The sequence below is a fragment of the Balaenoptera musculus genome, chromosome 2 (genome assembly GCF_009873245.2).
Source record: "Balaenoptera musculus isolate JJ_BM4_2016_0621 chromosome 2, mBalMus1.pri.v3, whole genome shotgun sequence".
Taxonomy (NCBI): domain Eukaryota; kingdom Metazoa; phylum Chordata; class Mammalia; order Artiodactyla; family Balaenopteridae; genus Balaenoptera; species Balaenoptera musculus.
The window spans coordinates 131,643,719-131,652,910 of NC_045786.1; the positions used below are offsets into that span (position 1 = coordinate 131,643,719).

The following is a 9,192-nucleotide window of genomic DNA, read 5'->3' on the forward strand; positions in this document are numbered from 1 at the left end:
ACATGCTTAATTACTGAAATGTAAAGATATCTTTGCAAGAATATATCCTCATTCAAGCATGTATGCTCTATTAGCTGCTTAGATCTTTGCCATTACTAATGTATTTGTGGCTTCTTATCTTATAATGACCTATGGTAATAATTAGCCCCATAATAAAACAAAGACCTTAGCACTGTGTTGCAAAGCTCAGTTCTACACATTATTCCAGAGAACAACAGAGAAACAATAAGGATTCAGAAAAGAATTTAGATTCCCTTAAATGCTCATAAGGAAAGTTTTAAAAATCTATCCAAATCATGAAAATCTACCTGAAGCACACATTTTCAAATATGGAAAAAAAAAGAAAAATCAAATACATATCATAGATAATGAAGTGGATTAACATGTGCCAAAGTAAGATTCTTCCTTTATAGCTATTAATCACTTATAATTACAGACTGCAAAAAGTTCCTTAAACAGTAGACTTGATTCCTAGAGCTAATATCTGCTCTGCTTTACCAAGGTAATTATTTAAATTCCATTTTTTTTTTCTGGCACACCTCTACTACATAAACAAAGTTTCCTATATGCTTTATTTTACTTGATTGTTTCTTTAAGATTTTAGTTGTTTGCACTATGGCCCCCTGAGAAAGAGAGAGCTTAGTAGCCTAAAGAAACAGTGTGCAGACAGGAACTGAGGTGTTTACCTTTTGGTAAGCCTTCCTTTTCCTATCTTGAACTGTGGAATTTTCCAAAGTCTTCCATTACCATTTTTGAAATTAATGAGCCTACTAAAAACATCACTTGAAGTCAGAAACTATTCTTCTGTGTTGTTTCTCCTCACTTGTTTATCCCTTTGGCCAATAGCTACACAGACAATTTTGTTTCCCATCATGGGCAGAAGCTCGATGTGTGGTTGTTATTATTTACTGTGAAACAAATGACCACAAACTTGGTGATTTAAAACAGCAGAAATTTATTTCTCATAGTTTCCGTAGGGCAAGATCCACTGGGATGAAATCAAAGTGTCAGCTGAGGCCACAGTTCTCACTTGGGGCCCAAGGTCATTTTGTGGACAGAATCCATTTCCTGTGGTTGTAGGACTGAGGTCTTTGCTTTTCTGTTTTCCTACTAGCAGTTGGCTGGGGACCTCTCTCAGCCCCCAGGTGCTGCCGCAGTTCTTTGCCATGTGGCCCCTGTAGGCAGTTCACAACCTGGATGTTTTTCTTTCCTCCAGGCCAGCTGGAGTGTGTTTCTCTGCCTCCTCCTTCTGGGACCAGCCAGAGAAAAGTCTCTGTTTCTAAAGGGCTAATGTGATTAGGTAATCTCCCTATCTTAAGGTCAACTGATGTGGAACCTTAATTACGAAATCCCTTCAAAATAATACCTACTTTAGTGTTGGATTGAATAACTGGGAGAAGGGGTGTGTCCCCCATGGCTTGGGACCATCAGTTCTGCCCAGCATGGGGGACCTGTCAGGACCTCCATCTCTTCTTTAAAATTGCTCTGGCATCTGCAACTTTCTCATGAGGAAGGCATTTCTTTGGGCTTAAGTATTTCTAAGAATGTCTGTAAAATAAAACCAACTACTTCATCTACTTCTGTAATACCATTGTTGAGCATTTGCTATTTGCCAAGCACTGTATATTATCTTATTTAATCTTCTTAGCAACCCTATAAGAAAAGTCTTATTGTGCCCACTTTATATATCCTCAGGGGAAACTGAGGATCCGAGAGATAAAGAAACTTGCAACAGAATCGTGCAATTGTGCAATTGTTTACTGACAGGCTGGTATTCAAATTCAGGGCTGTCTAATCACACCACCCAGCAATTCCACTCCTGGGTATATATCAGAAAAAAACAAAAACACTAATTCAAAAGAATACATGCCCACTGTTCATAGCAGCATTATTTACAATTGCCAAGATATGGAAGCAACCTAAGTGTCCATCAGCAGATGAATGAAGAAGATGGATAAAGAAGATGTGGTATATATATATACAATGGAATACTACTCAGCCATAAAAAAGAATAAAATTTTGCCATTTGCAACAACATGGATGAATTTGGAGGGTTTTATGCTAAGTGAAGTGTCAGACAAAGAAAGACAAATACTATATGATATCACTTACATGTGGAATCTAAAAAATACAATAAACTAGTGAGTATAACAAAAAAGAAACAGACTCACAGATATAGAGAACAAACTAGTGGTTACGAGTGGGGAGAGAGGAGGGAGAAGGGGCAATTTAGGGATAGGGGATTAAGAGCTACATATTATTATGTATAAAATAAGCTACGAGGATATATTGTACAACACAGGGAATATAACCAATATTTTATAATAACTATAAATGGAGTATTACCATTACATACTGTTAATCACTATATTGTACACATGTAACTTATATAATATTGTACATCAACTATACTTCAATTTGAAAAAAAACAAACTCAGGGCTGTCTGACACCAAAGTGATGGTTTTTCTCACCATACTACTCTACCTCTCTGTATGAGTCAGCGTTCTGATGGAAAACAAACAGCATACTCAAAGAGGTCTAATCAAAAAGAGCTTAATTAACTTAGGATTCTTTATAGAAGTGTGGGTAGTGTTTAAAGGAGCCAACAGAGGAGAGAGCACCTGGGGATTAGGGGTGATGGGAAGCCATGACCACCTATAGGCCTACAGGGACAAGGAGAGGGAATGGAGATGACAGAATCTAGAGAAAGCTCTGGCTGGGAAGAAACCCAGGCGTTGACACAACCTGGCCCTTTAAGGAGAGGAGTTGCAATAACCAACTTACCTCTCTCTTCCACCTCCAATCCCCTGGTATTAATTTCCATTAGCCAAACCCAGTTGGAAGCCAGAGGGCAAGAGAGCCCAGATGATGCAATCCCCTGGATCATCATGGGGCGGGGGGGAGAGTGGGGCTAGAGAGGGGAATGGAGAATAACCAGAACCATCCCTAACATGCAAGTACCTCTGCACGTGCAACACATGGCAAGCTTCTTGAGGCCAAAGTCTCTGTCTTCTATTTTTTTGTCTGAGTGTAATTTTCAGAGACAACTACTTGATGAACACTTGATTTATCGATGGTTAGCATCTTGACAAGAGTATTAGTTTGTTAGGGCTGCCATAACAAAATACCACAGACTGGATGCCTTAAACAACAGAAATGTATTTTCTCCTCGTTCTGGAGGCTGGAAGTCCAAGATCAAGGTGTTGCAGGTTTGGTTTCTTCTGAGGCCTCTCTCCTTGGCTTGCCTTCTCACTGTGTACTCACAAGGTCTTCCGTGTGCATGCCCCTCTGATGTTTCTTTGTGTGTCCAAACTTCAAAGTACAAAAGTGTTAAGGAGGAAAGGTCAACTAGATCAGATATTCCTCATAGTCAAATAACTTAAGGATCAGGAGTGTCCACTGGATTTGGAGGTCATGATGACTTGGACAAAGGCAGTTCCGAAGGAGCAGCAGGGATGAGAGTCTGACTGAAGTGAGTTCAAGGAAAATGAGGGGAGCTGGAGATACTGAGTCGAGACAACTCTTTAGTGCAAATTTATGTTTTCTAAATGTCCTGTTTTCACTCAAGGTTGGGGCAAGCTCTGTACATGAAATGATGTGTGAAGGCAAGAGGGCAGGTCAGTCTGTCACTTCTAAAGGGCAGAAACCACCCAGGCCCAGGCAGTCTGACTTTGTGTCCTGTGTCCCGTTTCTCCCTTTCCGGTGCCTTTCCTAAGGCTGCTTCCCCTTCAGGATCTGGAGGTCCACCCTTTCACATCCTACTTGATAGCAGTTACTGGCAAAAGTGCAAATCAGTTCGTTGCCTCTCTTGGGGGTATTTGCCAGCAGGGAGAGGAAGCTTTGCCAGGTCGTGAACCTTCCCCATGACTCCTCAAATCCAGTGATAAATGCAGCTGGACACCCAGCCTGTAGATAAGGGTGGGCCTGCTATAACTATTCTTAAGTGTTTCTTAAAAAGGAAAACCAAAATGACCCAAATAGAGAGAAACAGCCTAAAAAGTGTCTTGCCTGAGCAACAGGGAGAAGGAAGCAGGCCTCATCTCTCCCCCTCTGAGAGGCCATAATGCTCTAAGGTCTCAAAGAATGCCCCAATTTATACAATTCACTGCTGCAGCATTAAGCCTGAATGGCATTTGGTGGCAGATAAAGTCTCTGTATGTCATACAGCGGAGGGCTGTGCAGCCAGATCTTGTTTAGAATAACATTTAAAACCTGGAATTCAAATGATATGTCCAGATAATTTCTGTGGTAAACCCCAAACCAGTTATGCTTCGGGTTAAGCCTCTGCATTTCTAAACAACATGCCTTTATTCTCTCCAGGCCAATACTCAGACCTTCCTGCCAGCAATATCAAATAGCAAGAGGCTGAATGTACCCTCTGTGTGAGCATTAAAGGATAAGCAGCCAAGGAAGACAGCACCTCTCTGCCGAGGAAATGTCCATCTTTGAGACGTCTCCTTAACACACACGTCCAGTTGGCTCATTCGGTTCCTCGGTTCCTTGAGTTATTTGCTAATCTCTAAAATTTGAAGAACAAACCAAAAAACTAAACAAACCCCCAAACATCCCATCACTTCATACAAATAGAGCTCTTAGTTTTCTGGATTTCTTTTCTTTATCCCTCTCACTTGAACAGATCTCTCCTGGTCATTGAATGGCATCTTCTCGCTGTATCTTGTTTCACAGGATCAGAGTTTGGATGCACTAGGAAAACTGACAGAACCTCCTGGTGACCCTCTGGGGCAAGAAAATTAATCCAATCCTGGCAACAGAGCGAGAAAAGGGACAGCATTGGTTTGTGTCATTTAATCCTCATTTTATCATGGAGGAAACCAAGGCCTACAAGGTAGTACAGTGTCATGATCAAGCTTGTAGGATGTGCCCATGATGTTGATGGGGCCTGTGTAATGTATGTCCCTTATGAATGAACCCTCTTGTCTCAGGAAATCGCTCTGCCCTTCCCTCCTGCCTCCCATAAAGGAACCTATCCTGTTAGACATGTGCTCATGGTCACATCAGGCACCAGGAGAAGTCTTGAAGCATCTACACTGGTTTCCTCTGGATCACTTCCATTTAAGATCAGAGCTCATAAAATGAGTTGCTAAGGTTTTCTGCTTCACATACTGCCCCAGAGCACTATCTGATGCAGAGAGGGAAATGTATAAACTCAGACAGCAAGCACATTTCTGTCCACTGGGGCAGGGACATACCCTCTGTAGAAGTCCACTGGGCAACATTTTATTACTTTCGAAGTAATAGAAGGATATTTTTTTTCCCCTTCGGGTAAAAAAAAGTTGCAGTAGATTCTTTTGCTAAAAGAGTCATTTAAATATTACTGGTCACGTCACATTGTAGTTGTTTGGAAATAATTATATCCATATCACAGACAGTAAATAATAGACGTACCTTCACTAACGTTTTATTCCTGTTCTGTTTTAATATGGCAAACTTAGAAGTAATTTAATCTCCCAGTAAATTGAAGTGGTAGGGGGTTCTTCACACAGAAGACTGCAAGTTATTAATTCCGGGCAGTCTTCATCTTGTACAATTAGTCACTGTTTGCAGCTGGAAATGTTTTATTAATTTTCCATAGTAGTTGATTTTCCACAGTTTTCTCGGTTTAAATTAAGCAGTAAGAGCTGCTGTTTCTTCTTAAATAAATTTTCTTTCCACAAAAATACATGCCTCTGGCTATGTCAATTTTCCCATTTGATTAAAGTGCCAGCAGGCAATTAATAACTTAATGCATTTTAAAGTACTTTTGGAAAAAGTAATTTGAATAGCCAAACTTGTGTATTTGAATTGATTGTTACGGAAGATTTAGCAGGCATTTGAAAATCCTAGAACCTTGGAAAGGACGAATAGAGCCCAGCAACCAAGTCTGGTGGACTGTGGGGTGGTCTCCCTAAAAGGCACTCACACTTTGGGGTGGTAGGGGCAGGTGGTCACCACTTTGCAGGAGGCTGGAGGAAGAAAGGCAACCTCAAAATGGGGGTGTACAGAAGACTCTAGGCTATGATGGTGTGGTCTCAGTGGGAAAACCATTTCAAAAGCAATGAGACAACATGGATGAACCTTGAAGACATTATGCTAAGTGACATAAGCCAGACAAAGAAGGACAGATATTGTAGATTTCACCTATATGAGGTGCCTAGAATAGTCAACTGCATAGAGACAGAAGGTAAAATTGTGTTTGCCAGTGGCTGAGGGGAGAGGGGAATGGGGAAACCTTAGTGTTTAATGGGTACAGAGTTCGTTAGTAGTGATAAAAAATAATGTTCTGAAGATAGTGGTGATGACTGCACAACATGAGACTGACGTAATGCCACAGAATTATACACTCAAAAAGGCTTAAAAGGGTAAATTTTATGTTATATATATTTTACCACAATAAAAAAAAAAAGCAATGTGGCCTTTTTTCATGTTCAAGATGTAGAAGCAAGGATGTGGTGGTTCCTCCCATGCAAAGTACTGCATTTCTGGGGTCTTCTGGTAGGAACCATGATCAGCTACGCTGACAGCACAGGAGTCAAAATTCTGTGTACTGTCTCCGTGAAGTGGATCGAGGGACGGTTGAACAGATTCCTGCTGCTGATGCAGGTTACATGGTGATGGCCAGAGTCGAGAAAGGCAAACTGGAGCTCAGAAGGAAGATACATGCAGCAGTGGTAATTCAACAACGGAAGTCATCCTGGAGAAAGATGGTGTGTTCCTTTATTTTGGTATCATGTGGAGGTCATAGGAAACAGTAAAGGCAAGAGGAGAGGTTCTGCCATCATAGGGCCAATTGCAAAGTTGTGTGCAGACCCGTGGCCTAATTGCGTCCAATGCTGGCAGCATTGTATGATTCTCCAGTGTTTTTGTTTAAAAAAAAACACCACCCCATTAAAAATTATTTGCTCCCAACCACCCAAAAAATAACTAATGAGGATATTCAAAGCTAATTGGTTTCCTTTTTTAAAGAAAACACACAAACAAAAAGGAAAACATGCCCTAGTGTCATCTTTAGTGAGAGTTAGGGCTTCTGTTTGACAGTGGGGTCTCTAACTGACCTCTGCTTAACTGACTCAGAGGATTAGCCAATGCCATCTGCTGCATCTGTAGGATCTACTGACCAAGGCTCAGGAAAAACTGATGCTCGTCACCACTACATATGCTTGTGCGTTCTGCTCCCACCGGTTTGTTGAATGCCTCCTAAGATTTGGTTAGGATTGTCCCCAAACATGTTTACACCAGGTTATTTTAATTATGCAATTTAATTAAATATTATGTAAGATGAAACGTGAGCTCACAAAGAAAGAGAGTTGTTTCTATGAAAACCAGATTGAATGCCTTAGGAAAACTTGATAAAGTTGAGCTCTAAAAAAATATTGCAGATGTACTAGGTAGGTGTGGACAAAGTAAAGTTAAATTGAAGGGGAACATTACAAAAATAAAAAGGAATTCTGAACTTAGGTTGCTTTATAGGTGTCTGGAATGTTTGTACTTTACTTGAAAGACACAAACTAGGAACCATGGGGGAGGCACCCTGGGCGTGTTTTAAACCTAGATGACTGGAAACTCCAGCCGACTCATACGCACCGGCCATGGCTCCCATCCAGCCGCACTGGATAAAATAACTTTCACCAAACTTTCAAGCTTCCAGAGCAGGGCGCCAATAATCATTTTTATGGCATAGTCAATGGATTGGTAGGAGCTGCTTAGCTGGTGAGTTGAGAAGTAACCTGAAGTTAAATCTGAACTCGGTAAGCAGGAGTGCAAAGAATCAACAATGTTTTTCAGGAGTGTGAAAGGGAAACAGAGTAAAAAAGTACCACATATTCACCACGAGTACTCTGCAAAAAGATAGATAAGCACAAATTAAAAACCAGACATTCCAACTGCTCGTTATTTTCTTTTAGCTCTTTGCCAGATCTAAGCCCAAATCTACTTTTACTCAAATAAAATGGCAGGAGTCATCCAAAACACCTTTCTTGTTTCAATCCTAGAGCCATCTATTCATGGTCATAATGAGATACCCCCTTGCCTTGTGGAGCAGTAAATTAGGTTCCGCAGATGCCGTTGCACTACCCCTCCAAACCCTCTGCTGCAAAATATCTTATTTGCTCATCGTCTTTCCAAAGAAACGTCAGCAACAGTTGTGTTGGACTTCTTTTGAAAAGTTCATTCTTAGAAGCCAGCCAACTTATTCCTTCAATCATCCACCTGCTTAAAGAATTTTTAAAAATGTTTTTGAAGAATAACATCTTGTGCCTGGGAGATGGCGTTGGATTATTTTCCTAACACTGAGCTGACACGTTCCTGACAGCCCTAGTGTGGATATTGAATCATGTGCATGGTCCCAGGAAAGAAAGGAATGGTGATTTATGTTGTGGGTATCAGTTTTTCACACATCTAAGAGTGTGATGTGCTTCAGCCGAGGGCTTCAATTCACTTAGTGCAAGAGGAAATGGCAGCTGGGTTGCAATGATTAAAAAATGTCATGAAATAATAAGATTAATGCTTTCACCAGCTATTGCTGAGAAGTAGAAGGTCAGTGTGATGCTTGCCATGTTTGTTATTAAGAGTCAGGATATCAGAATGGGTTCTTCTTCCAGAGACCTCCTGATGGGAAAAAGGGGAATTTAAAACTGTCAAATCATTCACCCCTTCAAAAATTTCTTTTATTTACCCTTTTTAAAGATTTCTTATGCCTTATTTCTTTAGCCAAATTTGTAGTGTTTTGTTTTTGCTGTTTGTCAGTTTTTGTGCAAAAGGAGGCTATTAGATATACTTCAGTGAATCAACAAGTTTCTTAGTTCCAGGTCTCTAAGAAAATCTGTCCCAACTTTCCCCACCTAAAAAGAACATATTTGTGTAACGTAAAAGAAAACAGTACCATAAAGAGGCATAAAAAGCAGATATATCTTTTCAGATTAGCTTTGGCTACATATAAGAGCATGACCAAAAAAACCCAAACAAGAAACCAAACAGAGGCTTAAATGAGATAGAGGTGTCTTTCTTTCTCTCATAAAAGAAGTCAAGGAAAGGGTGATGTTGATGATGAGGTACGCTATGCATACGTAGCGGCAGGGAGCATAGGGAAAGTCTCTGTACCTTCCTCTCAATTTTGTTGTAAACCTAATAAAAAGTCTTAAAAAAATTTTTTTTAAAGAAGAGAAAGAAAAGGAGTGAATATTGCAGGTAAATAG

At 40.4% G+C, this 9,192-nt stretch overlaps 1 pseudogene; it reads left to right on the forward strand.

Annotated features, from left to right (window-relative positions):
- The first annotated feature begins 6,431 nt into the window (after positions 1–6,431).
- On the forward strand, positions 6,432–6,848 carry LOC118889918 (annotated as a pseudogene).
- The last annotated feature ends 2,344 nt before the right edge of the window (positions 6,849–9,192 follow it).